The sequence below is a fragment of the Alexandromys fortis genome, unplaced genomic scaffold, assembly GCF_014885135.2.
Source record: "Alexandromys fortis isolate MF-2015 unplaced genomic scaffold, M_Fortis_MF-2015_v1.1 scaffold_23, whole genome shotgun sequence".
In the NCBI taxonomy this organism is placed as follows: domain Eukaryota; kingdom Metazoa; phylum Chordata; class Mammalia; order Rodentia; family Cricetidae; genus Alexandromys; species Alexandromys fortis.
The window spans coordinates 11,270,258-11,297,422 of record NW_026067907.1 but is presented as its reverse complement, the minus strand read 5'-3'; positions in this window follow the sequence as shown (position 1 = coordinate 11,297,422).

Here is a 27,165-nt window from a genome sequence, read left to right as displayed (position 1 = left end):
GGCACTCCAGGGAGGCAGAGAGGACAGTCAGGGTCACAGCGTCCTGGCTTTGCTGGGCTCCGTTCTTAGTCTTGTCATTTTCTTCCCCTGGCCTTGCTCTGAACAGCACAGGAGCTGTGCCCAGATGTTCAGGGCACTTCCGTGGGTGGGTAATTTTAATACCGTTTGACCAAAATATTAATCAGAATGGCTGGCGTTTCTGATGAGTCTGTTGTCTTCAGTTTCTACCTATTTATCGATTTATTCATTTATTTATTTATTTTTGAAACAGGGTCTTACCGTGTAGCCCTGGCTAGCCTAGAACTGCCTTTGTAGGCCAGAGATTTGCCTGACCCCACTGCACCCCACTGTCTTCAGGTGTTGTCAGGGTCCTTACATCCTCACGCAGATGAGACACCTCTTACTGTGCGGTTGCTTTAAACTGAACTCCGAGGGTTAGAATCATCACTGTTTCCTATGAAAGTTTCCTTTTTTGGGCCGGGGAGGTAAATGAGGCAGTTTGATGTTTATGGAAACTGTATGTCTTTGCTTCCAGCCGTACTCTTCCTGTACCCAATAGAGGTGAAGTGTTCTTTGAATGTTTTTGTTCAGCAATTGCAGGCTTAGGAGCATCATGTCTAAATTCTGTCTTCTTGTGAGTCTGGGAGCGACCACATTAGCTGTGTCCCAGCACACAGGGACCTTACAGGACTGAGGTCAGAAATCCCAAGAAATATTCTGAGGGCCTGCCTTATGGAATATAATATTTGCTTCACTATGTAAAGATTGCTGCATTCATTTGTGCTACAGGATAATTGCTTAACCACGTAAAGATGTGCTGCATTTGTTTATGTTGCATTTGTTTAGCTACGCAGAGATGAGTTGCTGTTTCACCTTGTCTGCTAGGGTGCCTGATTGGTCTAATAAAAAGCTAAATGGCTAATAGGTGGGCAGAAGAGGGATAGGCAGGGCTGGTTGGTAGAGAGAAAAGGGGAGCCAGCTAGGGGTTATATGGACAGACACAGAGGAAGCAGGATGAACAGTTCATAGGAGAGGTAAACAAACCTTGGGGCAGAACGCAGATGAACAGGAATGGACTAATTCAAGTTCTTCAAAACGCTAGTTAGAAACAAGGCTAAGGTAAGGCTGAGCATTCATGGTTAATAATAAGTCTCTGTGTCATGATTCAGGGACTGGAGGTCCATGAAGGCCTGCCACATGGACCTCCATGTTTGCACACTTCCTCCAGTGCCTCTGTTCCAGCTTGCACTCGCGAAGATGGAATTTCAGACTTCCTTTCCATTCATTTCTCCTGAACCCAAGGAGGCGAACAACTGGAAGCTTCCTTGGTTCCCTGTTGCTCTTCCATCTGAACAGCTTTGTGAAAAAGGTCACACCCTGTCCCCTCTTCCCCATGCCCTGGAGGGGAACCTGGTGTGTGGCTCCCTGCACAAGTCCCGTAAGCATTCTTACAGGATGGAAAGGGACAAGATGACTAGCTGCATCAGCTCTTAATTCAAGCTTTGCCCAGTGGTGGAGTGTAACCTGAGTGTAACCAACTGCATCATCCCGCTTTGTCTGCAATGTTCTCAGTAATTAACTGTTCTATCAGATAGTGAAGAGGAAATTGTGCGCGCGCGCGCGCGCGCGCGCACACACACACACACACACACACAGAACAAGCACACCCGTGGTCCATCACACACACAATACTGCTCACTGTTAATAGGAATAAGATGCACATGGGGGGTAAATGTCCTGTGGGTTTGTTTTGTTTTGTTTGTTTGTTTAATTTCAAGATGGCTTACTTTCATTTTAAAACTAGCTATAAACTGTTTTGGTCATTTGCTAAATGTTCAGGATATAATAATCTTAAACTGAGTCATATTAAAATCTGCTTGCCATCAAAGTGAGTGATTATTACAGATGATTGTGAAATCTGGAGTAAATAATCTTGAGGCTAAACAACACAGAGAAGACGTAGGAATACCGCTGTCATGAGAGGAGAATGCTATGCCAGGTCCTGGCTTGCAAAATGAGGAATTAAAGGGAAAGCTATTGGCCACCTTTTCTGGGGTGGTTTGGGGGTGGTGTTTGTTATGGAAATCAGAGTGAGCTCTTTATGACTAAACACATGCATTAATTTACACAGAATAAACGGTAGATTAAGGAGCATGCGTCTTCAGATCCCCCAAGAAATGACAGATGAGAAAAGGATGCTGTCTGAGCTCCTTGGGTTTTGGTCTTGACACAGGTTGAAGCTACCCAGGATCAGGAACCTTGGGTAAGGAAAGGCCTCCATCAGATTGGCCTGCAAGCAAGCCAGTGAGGCTGAGGTGGGAGGGCCCAGTTCACCTTGAGTGGTACCACAGGCAGGTGGGCCTGGCTGGTGCAGGAAAGCAAGCTGAGCAAATTCATGAGGATCACACCAGTAAGCTGTGTCTTAGTTACAGCTGCTATTGCTGAGATGAAACACCATGACCAAAAAGCAAGTTGAGGAGGAAAGGGTTTATTAGCTTGCACTTCCACATCTGTTCATCACTGAAGGAAGCCAGGACAGAAACTCAAGCAGGGCAGGAACCTGGAGGCAGGAGGTGATGCAGAGGTCATGGAGGGGTGCTGCTTACTAGCTTGCTCCCCATGGCTTCCTCCGCCTGCTTCCTTATAGAATCCAGGACAGCTTGCCCAGGGATGACCCCACCCACAATAGGCTGGGCCCTCCCTCATCAGTCACTAATTAAGAAAATGTTCCTCAGGTTTACATACAACCTGAGTTTATGGAAGCCATTTTCTTAATGGCCGTGCCCTCCTCTCAGATGACTCCAGCTTGTGTCAAGTTGACATAAAATTATGGAGCACAAGTACTGACCCTCTACTTGCGTTCCTGCCTCCAGGCCCCTGCCTCCAGGTTCCTGCACTGACTTCCCTCAGTGATGGACTTTGTGGGCTTTGGCTGCCAGTGTCACTTTAGTTGGATACCAGGGCAGCTGGGGAGCGTCCCCAAAAGCCAAGAAGTGCTCATGGCTGATGGTGTTGTGGGCACAGAAAGAACAAGAGAGAAAAAACAGAGAGCCGAAAGGGTGAGGCAAGGGTGCCAGCAGGCTCTTCCAGAGGGGTGCTCACTTCTGTCTTCTCGGAACCACCCCCAGAAAGTCACTCTCGGTTCTTAGTGATGGGAACAATGGCTGGGAAGAGTGGGATAGCGCAGAAGAAATGAACTCCCTTCTGACATGAAAATGACAGCCCTGTTGTGACAGAGTTCTAAAAGCAGCCGAGTCACATAAGGTTTTCCTTTAGAAGAGAGTATCTATACGATTTTAATTCTCGTCTATTATAGGATTGCACGCAGGGCGAAAACAATAGGTAGTTCATGTTTATTCATTACCACCCCCCAGCCCTGGAAGTTCCTCTTTCAAGAAAGTTTCTCCCAATTATTTTTGAGACTCGGTGATCAGTTGCCCTTCTCCCAAGGCCTGCCCTTTGGAGCGGGGTGGCATCCAGCTGGCAGCAGCGACCACAGGCTTATTGTACAGCGTGAAGTCACACTTGTTAAATGGGAAAATAGTGTGATTAGAGTGAGTGAGAGTACGTGTGAGCAGGGACATAGGTATGTGTGAATATGTATGTGACCGAATGGGCGTGTGAGCTCATGAGTGTGCACGTGAGTGTCTGAGTGTGTGTCTGTTGAGTGTGCAAGTGTGTGGATGTGTGTGAGTGTATGTGAGTTCATGTGTAAGTGGGAGTCTGGAACACTACTGTATAATTGTGAGCCAGATGCTGGGCTGTGCTACCAAACTATGCACCCCGAGCCTGCTTCCGACTAGCTTTGAAACATCACACACAATCTCGTTTCTGTGACTCTTTTCCAATAAGAAAATAAAAATGAGAGTGGGTTGACAGGATTCCTGTAGCTGTCACACGAGGCGCAGGGATGAGGGCTGCTCTGGGTACGTGGCCTTCCATGATCCTCTCATTAGTGCAGCTCGTCCCATCCCCTTCCCTTCAGATGCACTCTGATGGACAAACACCTTCACAGAGTTCTCCGTTCCTCTTCAGCTCTAGGCAGCCACAGACAAGAGTAAAAATAGAGAACACCAACGTTGAGCCCATTGATCTAAGTGGCAGCAGGTGGCAAAGGCCGGCTGTGCAGAGGGGCTGCCCGCATTCCCTGTCTTCCTAGAAGAGGGAACTGCTGGGTGAGTAGGCGAGAACCCTAGGAGTAGGCAGGGGGTCAAACGCGCGTGCAGACGCTCCCCAAGCAGAAGAGTGGGGCCCTGCCCTGCTAATATGGATCCCAGCTGGGTGTCCCTTGCCTGCTGGCAGCCTGATATCTGTCACGAGCAGGAGGGTGGCTCACTGTGGCCTTGTCACTGGAGGAGAAGGTTATCTGCTCGGTAAAACAACTTCTGCTAAGAACTCTCATTACGTATCGTTCTCCGTCCAGAGATCTGGCTTGCTCTGTTCGGTGGATTTGATCTTCATGCTGATTTAAGACTTTTCACATAAGATCTGTCACGTCTTACAGCCAAAGGGTAGAAAAGAAAAGAAAGACTGGGGGTGGGGAGAGGCAAGAGCTCACAGCTTGCTCCACCCACCCCCTGAGGAACACTCCACTGTTCTCAGACCACAAGCTCCTGTGCTGGCTTCCACAGGTGCCCGCTCGCTCCTCTCCACTGTGTGAGCCCAGGTGGCCTTTAGCATCTCTTGTGTGAGACAGCACAGAGGTTTGTTTTCTCAACACGGAGTTATTGTTATGGGGTTCTGGGGATTGAAACCAAGCCCTGGTATTTGTCCGGCACTGCTGTGCCCCTGTGATGCAGCCCCAGTCCTTCATGTGTTTTCATTTTGAGACAAAGGCTTTGTAAGTTACCAGACTGACCTTAGGTTACTCCTAATCCTGGTTGGTTGGTACATGGGACTCTCACGGGGCCCTTTGGCCTTTGCCTCTGCGTAGCTGGGATTGCAGGCCTGTGACATCACTTCAGGATACATTGTGTTAATGTTAAGTATTCAAGCTTGAGTTACAGAATGAATATCTAATTCTTGTGACTAGGTGGTGGGGCTAGCCATCTGTCTCCCTGCACCCATTGGGTCTATCCTACCGAAGGTGAGGTTGGGGACATTTTATTTAATGGGACATCTATTGGTGAGACTCTAAGTCACTCAAATATCTGTTTGCCAATAGAATGTGCTCACTGGGTCAATGCTTGATGGCAGAAGAATCCCCCAGAAACATTACTACCCCCAGCGTGGTTGGGCATATTTCTCGGCATAATGGATGTACCAATCTGACGTAGTTTTTAGTAACTAAATGATTGTGAAGGATGCCATTCATTCTGATCCCTCGATGGTGTATGCCCACTCCTAGGTACCCCATTTTGTTTTGTGGCAGGATTTCTTTACATATCCCTGACTCCCCTTGACCTCATCGTGTAGTCCAGGCTGGCCTCAAACTCACAGAAGAGCCTGCCTCTGCCTCCTGAGCACGCTAGGATTAAAGGCGTGCACCATTATGCCTAGACTGTGTGCCTGCTTTTATGGAATTTACCTCATATTTTATCTTTTAGCTATGACTGTATGCATGTGTGTGTGTGCATGTGTGTGTGATGTGATGTGTGTATTTGTGAATCCACATGCACACATGCCATGGCATGCTTTGGCGGCGATGATAAAACGACTTTTGGGAACCGGTCCTGGCCCTCTACCTGGTGGAGACAGGGTCTTCCCTGTGGTTTCTTGCTGCATACTCCAGGCTATCTGGCCTGCAAGCATCCAGGTCTTCTCCCGTTTCTGCCTCCCAGCTCACCTGTAAGTATGCTAGGGTTACAGATGTTGGCCACATCTGACATTTGTACATGGTGTCTGGACTCAGGTCATCGGGCATTTTTGTCAAGCATTTTTACACACTGATCCATCTTGCAGGCCATGGACCTTATAGTTTTAGACAACTTTACAGAAGCAGAAAAGGAGACGTTCTCAGAAACCTGCTTCCCATGCCTGGCCCCTGTCTTCAGTAGCTCTTCCATCCTTAGCGTCTGGCAATTCTGTCATCTTTGTGCTGGGCATTCCTGTTTTGTCAAGTGCGTGATGCCAGGTTGTGGCACTGAGGATCATTCAGAATAGCTGGCAGCCCTGGCTGGAGATCCCCTGAGGTCTACCCTCTCACCCACTCTCCCACTGGCCACCTCAGTCTCCATGGTCCATAGGGCCATACCATTGGCCTCACACAGCATTGGCCTCCTCAGACTGGTTCATTCCAGTTAGCAGCGTGTGTCTAAAGTTCTCTGATGTAATTTTGGAGTCTGGCAACTTACTTCTTATCCCTGAACAATCTTCCATCCTCTAGATGTTCCATGGTGAGTCTACCCATTCAGGGAAGAAAGGGCATCCCGGCTGGCTCTGAGTTTGTAGTTTGACGAAGTTGCTGTAAGCTTGTACTGATTTTTGGGTGGGTGCGTCATCAACTCCATTGTGCAGATACTGTGGTACACACTTGCTGGGCTATGGGGTAAGAATATGCTTGGTTCTGTAAGAGACTGCCATAGTGGGTTCCAGGGTGGCAGGCCTCACATCCCCAACACGGATGAAGAAATTCCCCATCACTCCATAGTCCGACTAGCCGCTAGCATGGTCTGTGTTCCAAACTCTGCCTGCTCCCGCAGAGGTTTGGGGGTGTCTCACAGGTGTTTTAATCTTGCAGCTCTGTGATGGCGTGTGTCAGTCAGCCTATCCATGCCCTGGCAAAATAGCTGTGTAGGAGAAAAGGTCTGTTTGGTTCCTGGTCTCAGAGATTCCCCTGCTGGGGTGTGAAATGCACTTGAGCGGAGTCTACTCCTCTGCTTTTGTGAGGAAACAGGCAGGGCTCTTGCTGTGACGGAGCTGGTATTACAGATGGGGGTGGATCAGTGAACACATTAACAAACAGTGATCTGGCAGCTGGGAAATCACCAAGGAAGGGGTGTGCAGTCCCCACAGGAGGGGCCAGGGAAGTGGCCTCCCCATGTTGACTGACCCCACACCTTGTGATGAACACTTAAAGTTGTGGGGCTAATGTTAGAGACAGAGGGGGTGGTGAGGGACTTAGAGCACCCAGGATTGGCCTTCCTGGGGGTGTCTGGGCAGGCGAGGCAGAAGTGTGCTTTCCTGGAAGTGGGGGAAGCAAGAGGAGGGAGCAAGGCAGCAGGGAGCTGCATGTCACCTGGTCACCAGTGTGAGGACTTGGGTTTTAACTTTGAGTGATGGAAAACCCAGCTCTCTGTGCAGGGCTGAGGTAGATGGTCATGTGCAGCTCCATGCAGGGCTGAGGTAGACGGTCATGTGCAGCTCTCCATGCAGGGCTGAGGTAGACAGTCATGTGCAGCTCTCTGTGCAGGGCTGAGGTAGACAGTCATGTGCAGCTCTCTGTGCAGGGCTGAGATAGAGGGTCATGTGCAATGTAACCTGAAACAAAAAGCATGAATTTCTGGTTGGTTCCACAATACTCTGCATGGAATTCAGAGAGAAAGCAAAAACTTCTCAGTTTCTGGTAGGATACAGGTGGGAGATTACATCTTGCCAATCCACTCTGGGACTGGGTCTGTTACTAGGTAGAAGGGAGGAAGGGGAGAGGATGCTGGAAAGGAAGTCCTTGTCTGGGCCCCCAGAGCAGAGGCCTTGTGCGCCATTGGTGGACAGGGGTAGGAGAAAGAACGTGGAGCTGTTTCAGGTCAGCTTGGATCTGAGTTTGATCAGGCAGCATACACAAGACGGGAGTGGAGTGGAGAGCTGGGTTCTGCAGGCTGCTGGTTACGATGGAGGAAGGGGTTGGAGACATGGAGGTAAGACGTAGAACTGGAAGGGCTGCGGACACAATAATAACCTCAACTGAGTGCTGGCCCAGGGTGGAAGAGCCGGGAACAAATGTGCACATAGTCAGGGCTCTCAGTATCTACATCTATCGATGGATAGATAGATACAGATATCCACCCACGGAAGAGATGGGAGGAGCCCTTGAAGGCCTCAGGTCTGGCGCCTTCTGTAGCTGTCAGCGCTTGTGTAGAGAGAACCCTTGTAGGTACTGGCCTCTGTGTGAAGGAGTAGAGGTAGAGGAGACAGGAGAGGATGAGAGGAGGAGGCAGCGGCGGAGGCACCATGCTCTCACTGCCTGGCTGCACACGCCATGCTGACTCCTGATGCAGCACATCTCCCTCCTGGGTCAGCAGAAGAGCTGTGTATGGCCGCTGGGGAGTATAGAGCCTAAGTGTCTCCCCCTCCTCCTTCCTTCTTCCTCTCCCTCTCTCTCCTTTCCTCTCCCCCTCCTTCTTCCTCTCCCTCCCTCCCTTCTTTCCTCTGATCATTGGTCTTTCTTGTTCTCCCTTTCTTTTCCTTTCTCCCCATCCATCTGTCCCTTTATCCCTCCTTCCCTTCCTCTCTCTCTCCTTCCATCTGTCCTTCCTGCATCCCATCCCTAGTCCTGAGCATGGAGACTCTGTGAATTGTCTTTCTAGGTCTAAGTCTTTGGCTTCACCTGGCAGCTCCCTAGTCTTTCCTGCTCCACGTGGGGCCTGTACAGACATACAGATTTATGTGTGATTTCAGAGGCTGCTCACTCCTGCCAGTGTGTGATCTGCCAGGTTAATTTCTTTGTACATGATTCTTGGCCTGCCCTTCCCTGCCTCTGGTTAGAGTGTTGGAACAGGTACAGGTTGTATGAGCTCTCGCTTCCCCTCATCCTCAGGCAGTTTCACAGAGGCAGGCTTGGAGCTGCAGCACCAAAATTCTATGGTGCACAGAATAATAAAGTCTAAATTAAAATGGCAAGACTTGAAATACTAACAAATCTCTTTTTTTCCTGAACACTCACCTGTCTTTAAACTGTGAATTCTCCTCACAGCTTAAAAAACTGTGCAGTTTACACACACACACACACACACACACACACACACACACACACGAGAGAGAGAGGGAGAGCACAATCAGGCCCCAGCTCGCCCTTGCACTGCCCATCATGAGGAAGATGAACAGTATCATTTTCACAGGCACAGCTTCAGACATTTGTACCACCAGCAATGTTGTGGGCACCCCTTGGCCTGCTGACTTTACATCCAGGAAAGCTCCTTAGGTAGAAGAGGGCAAGGCTACAGAGCCCCCCTCCCCCACCCGCCTGCCCAGGAAGTATTAAGGGATCATTTTGTTTGGGACCTTTAATCCCCACAGCCTCTAGGGACAGTGTTCAGAGTATCCTCTCCCTGAGGCTTCTTACTAACCAGGAAAGCTCTGTGGGTTAGGACACAGATCCCCCCGCACCCCCCAGTACGGCCATTAGGGACCTACTCTCACCTTCCCAAGCAATTAGTTACTTTTCCTGATTCTGTGATAAAATTTCTGACAGACAAAATTTAAGGAAGAGGAGGGCCTGGCCAGCTGGAAGGGCACCATGCATGTTCAGGTGGGAAGCAGGGGGAGGGGTGAGGGGGTCAGGGGCATTAATGCTTTAATGCTGGTACACTGAATGATGCCACCAACAGTTAAGGTGGGTGCTCCCACTTCAGCTAACCAATTCTAGAAATTCCCTCACAGACATGACCAGGAGTTTGTTTCCACAGTGACACCTTGTCAAGTCAATAGTAGAAATGACCTATTGTAAGACCAGTCCAGAACTTAGAAGATCAACTTGTATAGGAACAGAACACCTAGGAATCATGTTCCAATTCTGTGGTGGCCAGAGTAGGGACAGAGTGGGGTAAAAATTAGTGAGCAAGGTTCTGTCCTTCCTAGTGGTCTGGGATCATGATCACATAGCAGGATCCCAGAGGAGGTGGGGTCCTCAAAGGTACTCCACCTCAGTCACAGAGGTGTGCGGTTTGATTTGAGTTTAAATGACTACTGTCAAGTTATCCACATCACAGTGACACCAAGTAACCGCCATTCACAGTTACAAAAGTGACCGGGCTGTGGCTCAGCTGCTAGAATGCTTATCTGGCGATTAGGAAGCCCTAGGGTTGGTACCCCGCATGGCAAAAACCAGACATGGTGCTATCCTGGCAGGTGGAGCTGGGAATACTACAAATTCATGCTTACCTACATAGAAAGTTCCAAGCTACTCTGGACCATGTGAAGGAGACCTATTTCAAAAACAAACAAAAGAAAATAAGAAAGTAAGTAGGTGCAATCATTCTGAAAGTGTCCGAAAGGAGCTTTAACAAATACTAGCATCTCTGAGTACAACCACACAAGGCTACATTTTACCCAGTTTTAGAATTTGGAAGCCCCATGTAGCAGCAGGGAGTAGCTAAGACAGGCTGTGTGGCAGTAGGGGTGCAGAATGCAGAGTTCCGTCGTCAGGGTCTTTTGTCATCCCCGAACCTGCCCTTCATCAGGCCCACACAAGCAGTCTCTGACTTGCTGCTCAGCCTGAGCTTTGACACAGCAAAAGAGCCTTCTCCACTCCTCTGCCTCTGCTCTGAGCTTGGGACCCTCTCTTATCTTCTTGGCATCAGCTTTGGGCATAGAGTTGGTGACTTGGGGCATAGATTCCTCCCAAGGCAGGATATTGCAAGCTAGAGGTCATAGGACATATTCAGGAGGTTTTAAGAGATGAGTGACCAGATCAGAAAGACAGTCGGAGAGGCCGATGGTAGTGACTCGTGAACAACTCTGTCTGTGTGGCTCGGGTTCCAAACAGCCTGACCCTGCTACAGGCACTCAGAGTTGTCACCTATCCGAGGCTTTATCTGAAACTCCCACTGCGGAGAACTGATGGTGAGCCCTCCCTCTGCCCACGGCTTCTCCATCCGCTATATCACGATTCCAGCCTCCAGTGATCTGGGGTTGTTATTATCCTACACTTGCAGCATATGAAACCCCAAGGAAGTAAAGATGAAGAAAAGGCAGCCTAGGGCAGCAAACAGGCTCGCATGGTGGCTAGAAGGCCACGGCTCATCGTATCCGGTTCACTATTCAGGCTGGAAGACAATGGCGGTTTATTTTATTTCTTAGTTTTAAAAAAGCTAAATATTTGCATTTAAAACTTTAAGTGGAACTTCTGCCTCTTGTAATACAGTTAAGCCCATGGTGTGCCTGTCAGCTAATGGTCATGGCACTTGGCTTATGGCTGTACTCGGGGAATTCCTATTATCTTCTCTCCTCAGGAGAGTGCTTATGGTTTATTCATGCTTTTGCCACTTATTCCGCCGACCACTGGCCTTCGTCATTAGATGGGATTTTAAACTAACTGTTGGGACTCATTTGTAGTAGATAGGCAATATTTTAATGACTCAGGAGTGAAGCCAGAGGGTATCAATAAACACTAATTTAAACTACAGGAGAGTTAGTAACAGGCTGATGTTATTATTATCTATAAAGGCTTGAAATGAGTGACTGTCTTAATAAGGAAATTATATCAATAAAAATTTAAAATATGGATGATGGAAAATACATAGACATATATGCATATACACAATACTATATATGCATATATATGTATATATGCACACAAATACACACATACACACATACACATACCCCCAACTTTATCACTAAGCTTTAAATGCTCATGGGCATATTTGCTACATGATGCTTTTATCCTCTCATTTGGGAAGCAGAATAGTGCCTTTGTTTTATCCTGATTGAAAGGAATTAAGAGTTCCTTAGACGATCGCAGAAATCAAGGCAGAAACGTTCAGTGCTGCACTGCTGGTCTCTCGGCCTCACGATGTCTCTATCCCACAAAGCCTGTGGAAGACACCGACCCTTCCAGCTTTCCCATGAGCAATCACACGGAAGTGAATCCTCGTGAGGAATCACCTTCCCCACTCCTCACGTGCAAGTTTAAATAGTTTTGGTGTTCGTTGGATCTAACATTTATTTTGTCTTCAGAATGGGTTTGTGTTTTGGAAAACAGCATTGCCTGGCGCAGGGATGGACTCTGATCCTCAGAAACCCTCTTCCAGGCCAGTGTTTAGGGGTTGAAGGGCACCAAGCATGCTAACGTGGGACCCTCTCAGCCTCTTTGTGTGCACCCCCTAATTTAGGATGAGTTATGAACTGTTTGTGCGTGACTCTGGGGCAGTGCTCTCCTCACCCTGAGACTATGCCTTAACCTTTTTGGCCCACGATGTGACTTCCCAGCAAACCGATGTCTTTGGTGCACACAAGGTATAAAGTTTGAGATTTAAATTCCTCCTCTTAGAAGAAGGGACTAAAATCAAAACAGAAGTCAGGATTTAACTGGAATGCAAACAAACAGGAAGTCGGTGTGGACAGACAGCAGAGAGAAACACAGCCATTACATACAGGTGAGGCTGAGGGACTCGCAGTGAGAACACAGAGGAGGTGGCGACCTGCGGACAGCTGGACAGATGCCTCTCCCCCTTCACGCACGAGTAGCCTTTAACCCCAGTGGCAGGGTGCCCTCCTCCACAGCTTTGGTAAGCAGAGGAGTGTCAGTCTGCTTGGCGTCTGCTTGAGAAATAGAATAATTCTGGCCGGCATATTAAGAGCAGGTTTGCTGGACAGTCATACCACACTCACAGCTTTTAAGGACAACGTGGCTTCACGGGGGGTGTGCGTCACACACTTGTGGATCTATAAGGCAGGGGAATGCCTTCTGAGCACAGAGTTCTAGAGGGTCTAAAGGACTGCCACCCCATGCTGGTGAGGTGTCTCAGGGGATCAAGGGCTTGCTGTACGAGTGTAAAAAACAGAGTTCAAAACCCCAGAGCCTGCTCATCTGTAAACTGCATTCTCCTACAATTAGGAGGGAGGGAGAGACAAGATTCCCTAGGTGCTCCTGGGCCAGCTAGTCTGGTGTACACACAGGTGACCTGGAGAGACCCCGTCTCAAGCAAGGTGAAAGTTGAGGTCCAATGCCTGAGGTTGTCCTGTGACATTCTCGTGTGTGCCATATCAAACAAGCGCCCACCCATTCACATGCATAGATGAATAGGTATACACCCCCCCCCCACACACACACACACTGCCATCATGGGAAAACAAAACACGGCTCTGTTTTTGCCTTTTTGTGTGTGTGTGTGCATGCGCGCATGTGTGTGTGTGTGTGTGCGCACACGCGCGTGCATATGTGCAGGCATGTGTGATGGGAACTGAACCTGGGTCCTCTGGGGGGAAAACAAGAACTCTTAACTACCGAGTCAGCTCCCCGATACTATTAGCAACATTTTAAAAGTCATGCATTATCCCAGTATAATGACTGACTTGGAATTATATGTTCATCAATATATGCCCCTACCACCATCCTATACCAGCTGAGTCACAGCGTGTGTGCCCAGCAGGCTTCCCAGAGAGTGTTGCGGGCCCACCATAAGAGACATTCTCGCTCTTTACAGGCACTTGAGGCTAAGAACTCATTTAGGGTGCACTCTGCCACACATAAACCTCGGGGAAATGGGAAGAATTGAGTCAGCCAAGCCCCAGAAGCATTGTGGGAGGGTAGGACCACTGCGGTCCTGCTCACCCCTGAGGGCACATGGAGCCGGTGAAGCGATATGGACCATCGTCCTGGATATAGACCGCTCTCTTCATTGCTACCCCTGGGACAAGCGATTTTATTTTTAAAGATAGCGATGATCTCTGTAATCTTATCCCATACACCCTGAGCCCACATGGACTCTGTGTTACAGGGTGATTTCGGCTAGGGTGGCCAGAGAAATTCCTGCCAGTTGAAGCAAGATAGGGTCTCTGTGACAGAGCCAGTGGGGCAGACTTATATTAGCAACATGGTTTCTCTAAATGATAAGTCGAATCGTTAGGAGGATGACAGCAAGATCCCAGAGAACAATTAGCCTGTCAGTGACTCACGTGCCACCGTCCTCGTACCGAGCTATATGCTAACTTGTGATCAATTTGGGATTATTAAGAAACTTTTAATTCACAGGCTCTGAGGTGAGCCAACTTCAATGAGAATCCTCGGGCTGGTGCAGCTTTGGTGGTAAGTCAGGTCATGCGCTCCCATGGGCTTATGGATTTCCCCAGCTTGGGGACTTTGGCCTTCAGGACTGGAGCATTGTTTTGCTCCTCTATGGCTGGTCTAACAAATGACCATGACACCGTGGTAGGAAGCCCATCATGATGTGTCAACTCACAAACAAATGACCATAGACACTGTGGTCAGAAACCCATCATGTGTCAGCTCAGTCTGCGCCTGCAGGACTCACTGGGCAGAAACCAAGATGTCAGCAGGCTGTTCTTGCACTGGCTCTGCCTCAACTGAAGGCACCGTCATCTGCTTCTACCTTCGAAGCCACGACATTCTCACAGATATGCTTAGGTGGCCTTCCTCCCACAACCACATTCTCCCCCACCCTACCCTGCTTGCTTTTCCCTCTCCATTTTCCGTATCTAAGGACCCTTTAGATCACATTTAATGACCCAGTCAATCTGGGTTGATCTCACCTCTCAAGTTCGTTACATCTGAAAAGTCCCCTTTGCCACACATGGTACCATGGTCACTGTCACCAGGTTAAGATGGGTCATCTAAGGTAGGGGTAATGTCCTGATGTCCTGCCAGCCACCCACCATCGAGGACTCCCAGTGTGAGAGCTTCATCTAATCGCCCCATTATCCTGAGTGGTGACATCAGTATTTTTTTCTTCTTCATCTCTGTGCATTGATGTTGGTCTGTTTACTCTGATACAGAGGCGGAAAAAAACAAAATGTACAGCAAACCTAAACAAAAAATCTCTATGACCTAGGCAGTTGTTGAGTTGAAGGACACAGTCAAGGTCAAACGCTAGATAGGACAAAAGAGTTGGGCAGATCGGGCCTCAGGCCAATCAAAAGTGGGCGCAAGTGAGTACAGGAAGTTGAAGCCTTGAGTCATACACTGAAGTTGAAGCCAGGAGTCATACATTGTATAAGGTTTGGTAATTAGAGCTAGAAGATGAGCTGGATGTCCATGCACAGGCTCCTCTCTGGTAAGGCAGTGCAGACAGAGTTTCTGTTCTGCCCAGTCCCATAGCTGTTCAGTCCCAAAGAAACACATAGAGGCTTATATTAATTACAAACTGGTTGGCATATTAGCTCAGGCTTATTATTAACTAACTCTTACAACTTAAATTAACCCATAATTCTTGTCTGTGATTTGCCATGTGGATTGGTACCTTTTCTTAATAAAGGATTCTCATCTTGCTTCTTCTGCATTTGGCTGCTGACTGACTCTCTGCTTTTCCTCTTCCCAGAATTCTCCTTGTTTGGTTGCCCCATCTGTACTTCCTGCCTGGGTACTGGCTAACCAACATTTTATTAAACTAATATGAGTGACAAATGTTTGCAGTGTACAAGAGCATTATCCCACAGCGGGGCAGTCTTTGTTAAACACAGGTGAGGTGAGGAGCAACCCTTCAGGCTTGTTGAATTTTCCCTCAGCTATCTCCAGGCCCCTGGTCTGAAGAAGAATTGCCCAGATGTCTGCATGGATATGGCATTGTCCTTCCTCCTTCTCCTTATCTAACACAGGCCCTTGCACGTCACTTCCTGTCAATCACATCACCTTCATTGCATTAACAATTCTTGGCAGCTTGGACTATGAGATCATCAGGGCATCAGGTTCCTGTTCATTGTACTATGTGTTGGAATTCATTAAATACAGAATGTCCTAATTATTAGAAAAAAATGGACCTTTTTGGGTACTAAAGACTATTCTGCTTCACTGTGGGTTTGTGCCCAAATCTTAGCCAAAAAATAAATGGTCAGAAATTATTCTTATTTGTTAAATTTAGCTTCCTTTAAACGAACTTGAGTCCCTTTACAAATCAGTTTGAGCTTGTGCAGTGGTGGGTTCTTGGAATTCACACCATGTTTGCATTTGCACGGTGTTTCTACCCATTGAGCTCCCCACCCCACCCCTGCTCCCACCCCACCCCGCTCTGCCTTTGACTTCTAATACTGTCGCTTAGTTTGCTTGCTCAAGAGGAAAGAGCAAGTGTCTGTCTGGGAGCCAGCGGGGTGAGAATCAGGGCATCTATGGTGGGACTTTAAGGTTGACTTTAATGGATGACAGATGACAATAGCCTGGTGAAGTGGGCACCACTGAGGCCTCAGAACCTTTATCTTCACATGAGGACCCGGGCTTTTCAGGCTGCTCCCCACTGGAGGGAGGTCTGTGAGAGACCCTGGGGAAACAGTATGGATGCTGTAGGATGGGAAAGGCTCGGGATAGATGAAGTCACAGAATGAGGAAGGTTTTAGGTTAAAAGTGCCTTAGAGAAAACAAAAACGTCATCTCAGAGAGTGATTGGCAGGGTGAAGTCGTGACTATAAATTAAACGTTCTCAATCTGAGATACTATTGTGGTTTCCAGTGGGAGTGCAGAGTAGAAAGTGATAAGGGAACCCGAGGAATAAATGAGAAATTCAGGGAGTCATTAGATGCTCCAAAGACCCCCAGCCGGCCTTCGTCTTAAGGTCCAGTTACTTCCCTAGAGGCTGCGCTGGAGACGGGGCTCAGAGAGACCTGCAGATCCAAACCACAGCATCTCTCCCAAGCTGCACTCATCATTCAGAGTTCAGCTTGTTCACGCCTCCCGGAAGTTCTCAGTTGTCCCAGGACCACGCCACACTATCTTCCCTTAGGACACTGGCTGCCACTTCCAGGTGTGGTCTTTGCTAGAGCGTCCATCTTTCTCTGATTGCTGACAGCTGCCTGCTGTCATTCTTCAGTTGCCTGGGAAGTCACCATGTGAGAGCCACACCTTCAGCTGTGGGGTACCATCACTAAAAGCATCCTTCTCTGTTGGCTGAACACAGACTCAGATGTGGTGGGTGTGAGATGACAGGAAGGAGCAGGTGAGGCCGTCATAGGGAGTTGTCAATGTCCTTTGGGGATGCGCGAGTCCAGGACCAACATTAAGGTCAGAGGTGTTTCTAGAAGATCACACATTCCCAGGCAGAAAACTTGCTGATGGATCAATGGGACATGAGATAGGAGTGAGGGACAGGAAGGGGTCAGCAGGCAGGAGCGAGTGGAATACAGCAACACAGGCACCGCCGCGTCCTGTGTGTGGGTGGGAAGCCGGTAGCTCATGAGGAGGGCAGACTTATACAGCGGGTAGAAGACTGGGTTTCCACAAGGGAGGTAACTGAACAAGGTGGCCGAAAGATGCTTCTTGCACTTTGCTTTTCTTCTGTTGTCACCAGAGCACAGCTCCCAGCAGATGCTCTGTAAAGACTTGCAGCTGCGTGGGATGATTTAAGGGGGGATGGGACGCAGGGGGCAGGTGTCAGAGGGGCATGAGCAAGTAGAGAGACAGTGGTGGGGCCCTGGGAACTCATGTCAGACAGAAGGCAGGAGGGCAGGTGCCTGGAGGAAAGGACGCACGCTACCGAGCGCGAGCTTGAGCCTGTGAGGAGCCTAGAACCTTGCCAGGTTGTCCAGTGTCGGGTAATCAAGCAATAAATTCCTGAAGATTCAAACAGAAAGATAAAACCAGTCAACTTTATAGCCATACTGTTAAAACAATTAAAATCATGTGACCATTTTACGAGGTGTTAGAAGGCAGAGAGACACTGCTTTATGACATAATTGGAACTATTCTTATGGTTTGAGTTGGTGTAGATCTAAATCGCTGAATAATGTAACCTTGCGGATACAGAGAGCTACCACCACCTTGAAACAGTGACATTTGCTCATAAGCCATGCATAACACTTCTATCTACAGGGTAGGATTTTTCTCATTCTTACAGACCAAGCAATGCCTTCTCTGCCTGTGGAAGTAAAAGGGGCTCTTTCAAATCGCCTGGGAACAAAGTAAAGAGAGACTGGTTAGGAGGCCTGATGAGTTTCTTTCACATAGCAGGAAATCTGTCTCCATTTCACACTCTCACACAAAAATCCTAACAAATGCTTAAATGTAGGAGCAAGACTTAAGCTTTTTTAAAAGATAAATATTTATGTATGTACATGAGTATTCTTTCTTTGTACACACCAGAAGAGGGCACCAGATCTCATTACAGATGGTTGTGAGCCACCATGTGGTTGCTGGATATTGAACTCAGGACCTCTGGAAAAGCAGTGAGTGCTCTTAATTGCTGAACCATCTCTCCAGCCCCTAAGATTTAAACCACGTGGCAGCTCACAACTGTCTATAACTCCAGCTCCAGGGGACCTGACGTTTCCACACAGACATATGCAATGCACATGAAACAAAAAATAAATAAATAAATTCATCTTAAAAAGATAAGAAAATGTCTCCATGACTTCACAAGGGAAGGGCATCTCATTAGTGTGTGTGTGTGTGTGTGTGTGTGTGTGTGTGTGTGTGTGTGTGGCATCAGTGAGGTCAGAGGGCAACTTGAGAGAACCAATCACTTCTACCACAGAGGTCTCATGAATTGGACTCAAGTTATTAGCCATGAAAACAAGCACCTTTACCTACGGAGCCCTGGGAAGGACATCTTAAACAAGAGCCTGCCTCACAGAGGATATTTGCAGTTGGACTTGATTATGTTACACTCAAGAACATCTCATCAGGCGACAGCATTCTTCAGGGAAGGACATACACAACACTGAGAGCCAGCCAAGGGCTCATTTCTAGAACATAAAAGGAGTGAAAATCAGTCCCATAGAGTACAAATGACTGAAAACTGTGGGCAAGACGCAAACAAGAATTCTATATACAAAGAGCCTCGAATGGCCAGTATGTATGTATGTATGTATGTATGTATGTATATATATGTATGTAAAGGTGCCTCACCCATAAGTTATTAGACAAATAAAAATCTAAATTAGTAATATACAGTTGACACCCATTAATCAAAATTTACTTCACAAGAATATGGACCAATGAAAATCCTTATACATTGTTGGTAGAAACAGAATTGTCTCAACATCTCCAGAAAGTGAGTGGGAACTCTTGATTAGGGTTGGTGTCTCCATTCTGGGCATGCTTCTTGGAGAAACTCCAACATGACTCAGGGAAAGGACAGCTCAGAGAAGTCCAGCCATGGAGAAATGCATGGGTAAACATTCCCCCAGTACACAAACTGAATAGTACACAGAGCTGAAGAGGGCCGCCCTAAAGTTCTGGCCAGGGATGACTCAGGAACAGCACTGAGTGAAAACCAACTCGTGCAGCAGACTCGGCATGCCAGCCCAAATCAAGCAAAGCCCAGCAAGACTTCACTCAGGAGACGGTCACCACTGACATTGGACACGGCATTTCCAAGTCTCAGCCCCTCTGGGGGAGGAAGAAGAAGGGGTCTTGGAGAAGCAGACTGGATCAGTCAGTGATGAAGAACCCCTGTCTTCTGGACTGATGACGCCTACTGGGTGGATACGTGACGCCACTGCTAGGTACCCATGTGTTAGCCATGTTCATGTTCGTTCATATGCCAGGCGGTAGATATATTGGGGGCAAGTTAGGCACCCAGCTTGCCTATCTGTTTGCTGTGGTGTGGCTTTGTGTGGCTAGAGGATGCGATGGCACCTACAGGAGGGCCTCCCAGTACCCGAAGCCGGCTCGAGGTCCCCTCTTATTGCAGTTCCTCCTCAAAGCACGCTGCCTTCCCTTGACTGCAAATATGAGCTTCCACTTCACTCTGCTGGGCCATTCTTCATAAAAGGAACGTGAAAGCATCGCTGATTCTACAGCAGGGAGAGGCTGTTTCCCAGCTCTCCAGTCACTGAAGCCCGGCTGCCCACAGCCTCAGTCCGGTCCCTCACTACAAGTCCACTTCCGCAAGATGGCCGCCCTGCTTTGTCTCTCCTTCAGGATACACCCTCTCTTTCTCTGAGACGCTAACCCTGTGGAGGGCTGGGGTCCAGCTGGGATGGGGCTTATAATGGCAGTGCCTGGGAGTTATAGCTCACTGACCACTAGGAATGGTAATAGAGCCCCCTCCCTTACCCTACCCCCCTCAGCGGCTGCAGTTCACATGCACTGCCAGTTTCTAAAGGGAAGAGAGTGATGGGCCGACGCAGAAGCAAGCAGAAATGGTCAGTTTGGTCCCCAGTGGGAGCACGGCCAGGAGACTGAGGTCCTGATGCTGGCATGGTGCCTTCCTGGAGCCTCAGTTTACCGAGTTTAGAATGCAATGGTGTCTGCTTTGCCTTGCCTGCTCTGTAGGTCTGACTGCAAACCTTCTTGGCCTCCTGGGCCAAGCTCTAAGCTAGGGCAGGGCAAGAAAGGAGTAAGGGAAGGGGATGTTGACAGAGGGAAGAAGGGAGCCAGTCAGTGGGATCAAAGCCCTGTGCTGAATGGCACAGAGCCCAGAAGGGGAGCCTAACCGATTTAAAATGATTTGTGTGTTGCTGAGACCAATGACTGCAGTGGCTCCTGTATGTATATCGAATCGGCTCTTTGCCCTGTGAGACGGGACAGTGAAATTATATTTGCAGAACATTCATTTCCCCACGGCCACTTGACTTCACAGAAACTGATTAATGCCTGCGTTGACTTCTGAACCCCTGGATCCTAGGAGAAAAAGGACAGAACAATGGCCTATTTTGTCTTATATTTTATACCATACAAGCATTAAGTGAGTACTAGGCAGATGCATCATTAGTAAGATAGAGCTCCTGGACTTACAGAACCAACAGAGATCCATCTAAAAATAAGTTTATCTCAATTAGTGTGAATTTCACGTTTAAAAGTCTTTGTGGAGACACAGTTTGACTATTATTTCTTCTCACCAACTGGGAAGTTTGAAAATAGTTAATGTAGAATGCAGTTCAATGTGACTGTGATTTCTCCTAGCTTTTCTGAAATTTAGTGACCTGAGAAAATTACATAACAATTTTTCTTCTCTTAAAAATAAGCTTCAGTTTTGATTTCTAATGACAATCAATTAATTCTGCATTTTTGCCTAAATATACCGCAGACATACTAAATGGAATTAAGAGACAAATCCAAATAGTCCAAATTGGATTAAACAAGGGGTTTGTTTTCAGTTTTATTCTTTCCATTAGTGGCAAAGCAACAAAACAAAAGCAAGCAATGTCAAGGTTTTGCAGGATTTTTCTGCCTAAAAACCTTCAAATAAATTTGAATTTTCCCATTAGAAAAAAAAATATATAAAGAAAACACATTATGTTTCCCTGAGCAAATCAGCTTTGTCCTACGACTCAGTCTGCACAATGGAGGATTCGAGGAGGGAGGGAACAGGAAGCTGAGCAATGCCTGTTTGGAACCGATGGCCTTCGGAAAGTTTAAGAACAGCAAACATTCATCACGTTGCCAAAATAATGACGATCTCAAAGTCAGGGTGTCAAGCACGTTGCTAAGGAAGTGTTACGGTGGATGCTATTGTGAAGCCAAGTGGTTGCTATGACGGCTGCACACGTTAGACAAATGTCAATTACCCGAAGTACCCAGAAGCTCCACCTGACCTCTCTACGCACGCAGGCACGCAGGCACGCACGCAGGCTGGGATTGAAGCATTCTTGCAGCAACAGATCGCTGAGAAACACTTTTGAATCATTTGCATTTGTTTGTTACACGGACTGGGTTCCTGGTAACTACTGGGGTAGAAAAAAGTTTCCACACAGTCAGCTGGAAGTATTCATGTTGCGTTTGATAGGCAGCTATGGCTCCAAAGTTCAGTTTTGGGACAGGCTTTGTGTCCCTTAGCCCACCAGGTCCTAGGCTTCACAGTCAAATAAATCCCTTACCTCCCCTTGGTTACATCTCCAGGGGACTGAACTTTTGTTCATGTTTGCAGGTAGGTCATTTATTTGTTTTGTTTACAGGAGCGATGAAGAACACAGATTTGAAGGAACTTTCCATTTACTGTTGGGCGTGTTCTCTCTATGCTAAAACCAGTGGCTGTGAGCCCTGAGTGGTTCTGATGACCTGTGAAGAATAGAACCATGGAAAATAGGTTTGAGACAATTGGGACAACTGAGGACATCCTCAGAGCAGAAGTGACCAGCCTGAGCCAGGACAGTCATTGGGGAGGAAAAGTCCCCACACAGGCACAGGCACAGTCTCCCCACCTTGAAAACTGAAGATTACCTCTAACTGCAGATATAAACCAGTTCCTTGTAGGGACAGAGAACATTCTGGAAGAATACAAGAGGCAATGTTTTATCTAAGCAACAGGAGTAGAGGTCAGGGGTCAGTAGAAAGATAGAGTTTCCATTTAGTTCCTTTCCAAGTGTTTGGTTCCTTTTAAAAATAAAAATGTCATTTTATAATTCCTGCATCCCAGGGCACTGAGAGATAGGATGTGTCTGGTATGTGTGGATTTTGACTTCTTGTGAGAGAATCTTGCAGAGTCCTTTGGAGTCATGAGCAGAAAACAAAGCAAAACAAAACAAAACAAAAAGAACACCTACCAAATTCCTTCCTGTTATTTTTGTATATGAGTTGACATTCACTGGGTGACAGTTCTATCACAATTTTTGCACCTATGTTGTTCCCCAAACATAGAGATGAGAAGCAAGTCTCCCTAATGATGTGGGAAGGTCATTTGTCTATCTGTTGCTTTCATTGGTTAATTAATAAAGAAACTGCTTGGCCTGATAGGTAGGTGGAGTAGGCAGAACAGAATGCTGGGAAGAAGGGAAGTGAGGTCAGACATGATGGAGCCAGCCGCCAGGTCAGACATGCTGAATCTTTCCCAGTAAGCCATCACCTCATGGTGCTACATACATTAATAGAAATGGGTTAATCAAAATGTGAGAGTTAGCCAGTAAGAGGCTGAAAGTAACGGGCCAGGCAGTGTTTAAATGAATACAATTTGTGTGTTGTTATTTCGGGGCATAAGCTAGCCAGGCTGCCGGGAGCTGAGTGGCAGGAAGCATCCTACAGCTCTACACTACACCCTAAGACTTATCTTTGAGTAGAGAAACTGGGTTCTTAAAATTTAAACTTAAATGTTGATTTTTTAATTAGGGATGCTACTTTATAGGAAAAAAATCAAAGTCACATAATAGAACATCCTACTTACTTTTCTAGTTACTATGAGTAAGTATTTGATAAGACGTAACTTAAAAAAGAAAGAGGAGTTTGTCTTGGCTCACAGTTAGAGGGCACATGGTCCTTCATGGCCGGGGGGGGGGGGCTCACTTACAGTTTCAGAGAGGTTCATCACAATGGAGAACATGGCTGGAGTAGTAGCTGAGAGTCATACATCTTGTAGGCAACATGGAGTTGACTGACACACAGGGCAATATCCTAAGCATAAAAAAACCTCAAAGCCCACCCCCACAGTGACACACTTCCTGCAACAAGGCCACACCTACTCCAACAAAGCCACATCTATGGGAGCCATTTACATTCGAACTACCACCCTTTCATAGCCAGTAAGAGTGATTAAAATAACCACAGAAAACAGATTCGAATGAAAGTGGCTGACATTAAAGCCCCAAACACTCTCAGTGGGAAAGAATTTAGTAAGTTTTGTTTCTGTGAAAAAAAAAAAAACCTGGCAGACACCACATGGTAGAGGAATTGTTTACTCTTTGGCTGGTGCCTACAGAGGGCTCAGCCTGTGGTCGCTTGGTTCCACATCCCTGGGTTCTTTTTCAATTGCTGTGAAGACACCTTGGCCAAGACAATTTGTGGAAGAAAGAATTTCCTGGGGTTTACAGATCAGAGTCTGTGGTCATCATGGTGGGGAGCATGGCCTTGGCAGACGCAGGCAGCCACGGCCCTGGAGCAGTAGCTGAGAGTTTCTATCTCAGGCCACAATCACGGGGCAGAAAGAGCTCACTAGGGATGACCTGGGATTGTGAAACCTTCTGCTTCCAGCGACATATTTCCGAATCCTTCCCAAACAGTCTGATAACTGGAGACCAAGTATTCAAATCCATGAGTCTGTGGCGGGAGGGGGAATTCTAGCCCAAAACATCACAGCAGGTCATAGTTATTTGGGTTTAGTCTTTCTCTTTAGGGATGATGACTCACAACCTTGTAAAGGTGCTGAAAACTGGACGCTGTGCTTTTTTTAAAAAATTATTTTAGTTTATTAACTTTATTTATTTTACATACCAACCACAGTTTCCCCTCCCTCTTCTCCTTCCCCGCCTGACTCCCATCTACCTCCCATCCACTCTTCTTCCGACTCCATTCAGAAAGGAGCAGGCCTCCCATGCGCTTGAACAAAGCCAGGCACATCAGGTTGAGGTAGGACCCAGTTCCTCCCTATGTGACAAGGCTGCACGAGGTAATCTAGCATGGGGAATAGGTTCACACACATGCACAAGGCCTAGGTTGGCCCCATGCAGGCTCCCCAACTGTTGGTCCAGAGTTCATGTGCTCCCATGAGCTCGGGTCAACTGTCTTCATGGATTCCTCTATCATGCTAGTCATCCCCTTGCTGGTACAAACCCCCCTGACCACTCGTCAACTGGACTCCCAGAGCTTGGCTCAGTGCTTGACTGTGGATCTCTGCATCTGCTTCCATCACTTGCTTATAAAGGACTCTGATGACAATCAGGGTAGTCACCAATCTGATTCCAGGGGAAGGCCAGTCCAGGTACCCTTTTCACTGTTTGCTAGGAGTCTTAGCTGGGGTCATCCTTGTGGATTCCTGGGGGTTTTCCTTGGCACCAGATTTTTCCTTAACCCCCCAAAGGCCCTCCCATCAAGATGCTCTTTAGTTACCATCCCACCCCTAACTTGCATCTTGCACCCAATTCACCCAACCATTCTCTCAAGTTCCCATCCCCCACCCCGCCCTGAGTTTACCCAGGCAATCTCTTCGATTTCCTCTTCCCAGGGAAATGCATGCATCCCTCTTTGGGCCCTCTTTGTTATCTAGCCTCTCTGGGGCTGTGGGTTATAGGTTGGTTATTCTGTATATCCACTTCTGAGTGAGTACAGACCATGTTTGTCTTTCTGCATTCGCATTACCTCGCTTCCTTAGGATGCTTTTTTTTTTTCTAGTTCCATCCATTTGCCTGAAAATTTCATGAGGTCATTGTTTGTTTCTGCTGTGTAGTACTCCATTGTGTAAATGTACCACATTTTCCTTATCCATTCTTCGGTTGAGAGCATCTGGGTTGTTTCCAGGTTCTGGCTATTACGAATAGTGCTGCTATGAATGTAGTTTAACAAGTGTCCTTGTGGTATGATTGAGCATCCTTTGGGTATATGGCTCATATTGGTATAGCTGGGTCTTGAGCTAAACTTGTTCAAATGGTGTGCTTTCTAAATGGCTTTGGTGTGTATATTATCTCAGCACAATAGTCTTTGTTTTATAATTTTTCTTTTTCTCTTTGAGAATTTCATACATGAATAATATATATTATTTCTAACCCTCCTTCTCACTCCAACGCCTCTATGATCTCTTCTGTAATTATATTGTCTATTCTCTCTCTCTCTCTCTCTCTCTCTCTCTCTCACACACACACACACACACACACACACACACCACTGAGTTCATTTAGCAGTGCTCTTATGTAGCTGTGTTTAGGTCCGATCACCTGGAGTTAGATAGCACATCAGAGGTCTTGTCACTAGAGAAAATTGATTCTCCCTCCCTCAGCAGTTGCGGATAGCACAGCTGTTTATCCAGGGGTGGGACCTTGAGAAAGGCATATTGGCTGGTGTGATCTGTAGGCAGTCTTGTTTAGGCAGCCATGTCACTGAGATTTCACGGTGCAGCTTTCCTATTGTGTCTAGAAGACACTATTTCACGGCAAATGTCTCTGTCCTTTGGCTCTTACAATCTTCTGCTCCTTCTGCAGTGTTCTCTGAGCCTTGGGTGTGGGGTTACATTGGAAAAATTCTAATCAGGATTGTACACACCACAGCCACTCAATCTCTGTGTTTCAATAAGTGGCGAATCTCTGCAAGAACCCATCTAGAGAAAAAAAGAAAGCTGGTGAGGGCTGAGAGCTACACTTATGTGTAGCTATCAGGATAAGTGTGTGTGTGTGTGCATTTGTGTGTACATATATGTAAGTATTATAAGCTGATGTATACACACAAACACATACATGAATAGCTCTGGTTTATTCTTTTTAAATGACCTACTTAACAATAAGTGATTTTTGAGCCCCCTCAGAGTCAGCCTTTAGGGAAGTCGAGTCAAACAAAACTCCGACGTAGAGCATCTGAGTGAAATGACAGCAGAATCCGAAGGCCCGCGTTTCTGCAAGGATGTGAAGGGCCGCACGAACAGCACTCTTTTCACATGAGCTAAAGGTGTAAATTAGAAGTAGAACACGTTATTTGTGAGCTGCAGAATCTGATTATACAAACAGTTGCGAGCTTGAAAGTCTCCAGTCGTCAGTATCTCCTAGTCAAAAGTGAGCATTACATAATCTTCCAGAGACATTACAAAGGGCAAACACCTCCAAATCACACAGGATGTTCACTGTCTTTGAAGTTTTAGACAAACACAGCAGCACTGGGTCACTGCAAACCACCCCTCATGTCCCTTTCAATTGTTTCTATCTTAGCATCTCTATAGTGCTCTGCTCCAGGAGGGGAGGCACAGTCTACAGTGCCAACATAGCCAGTGACTTCACTTCCTGGTCAGATGCAGTTCCAGCCCCCAGACACACAGCCTCCAAGTGTCTCCCACAAAACAGACAAGCAGTATAACTCAGAAGAGCCTGTATGGCCTCTAGAGTCCAGGACTTCAGATGACCCGACAGGGTTCCTCGAGACTTCATGTGGTGCTTTGAGGGGAGCACTATACCTTGGCTTTGGGGCCAAACCATCAGTGAGGACAGGGCAGATTAAATCTTCAGATGCCGCCCTTGCTGAGGCCTCCTGAGGGAGTTATGCAGGAGGATAACTCTTTTGAATCAAACCATACTTGCGTCCTGAGCCCACAAATTTGATTCCTGTCAGTGCAAGGCTCAGTTCACTTTGCACAGGACGTCTCAGTGCTCTGATCTGCACAGCCTGCCCTCACGAGCATGCAAGCATGGCCACTTGAGGCTTCACAGGAAGGCTGTGCTGGGGATGAGAGCTGAGGGGGAGGCTGCTGCGGTGGCTGTTTGACCTTATTGATATTTGAATGGCTCTTCTTTCAAAGATACTTGTTGAAATAGGAGCGGCGGCAGGGCTGCGTCCCCGGCACCCGGCCGCCCGCATGGCTAGCTTATGCCCCGAAATAATTACACGGAAACTGTATTCTTTCAAACAGTGCCTGGCCCGGCTAGTTCCAGCTTCTTATTGGTTAGCTCTTACATATTGTTCTAACCCATTTCTAATATTCTATGTAGCCCACGAGCTGGCTTACCAGGGAGGATCTTAACCTGCATCTGTCTGGCGTGGGAGCATCATGGCGACTC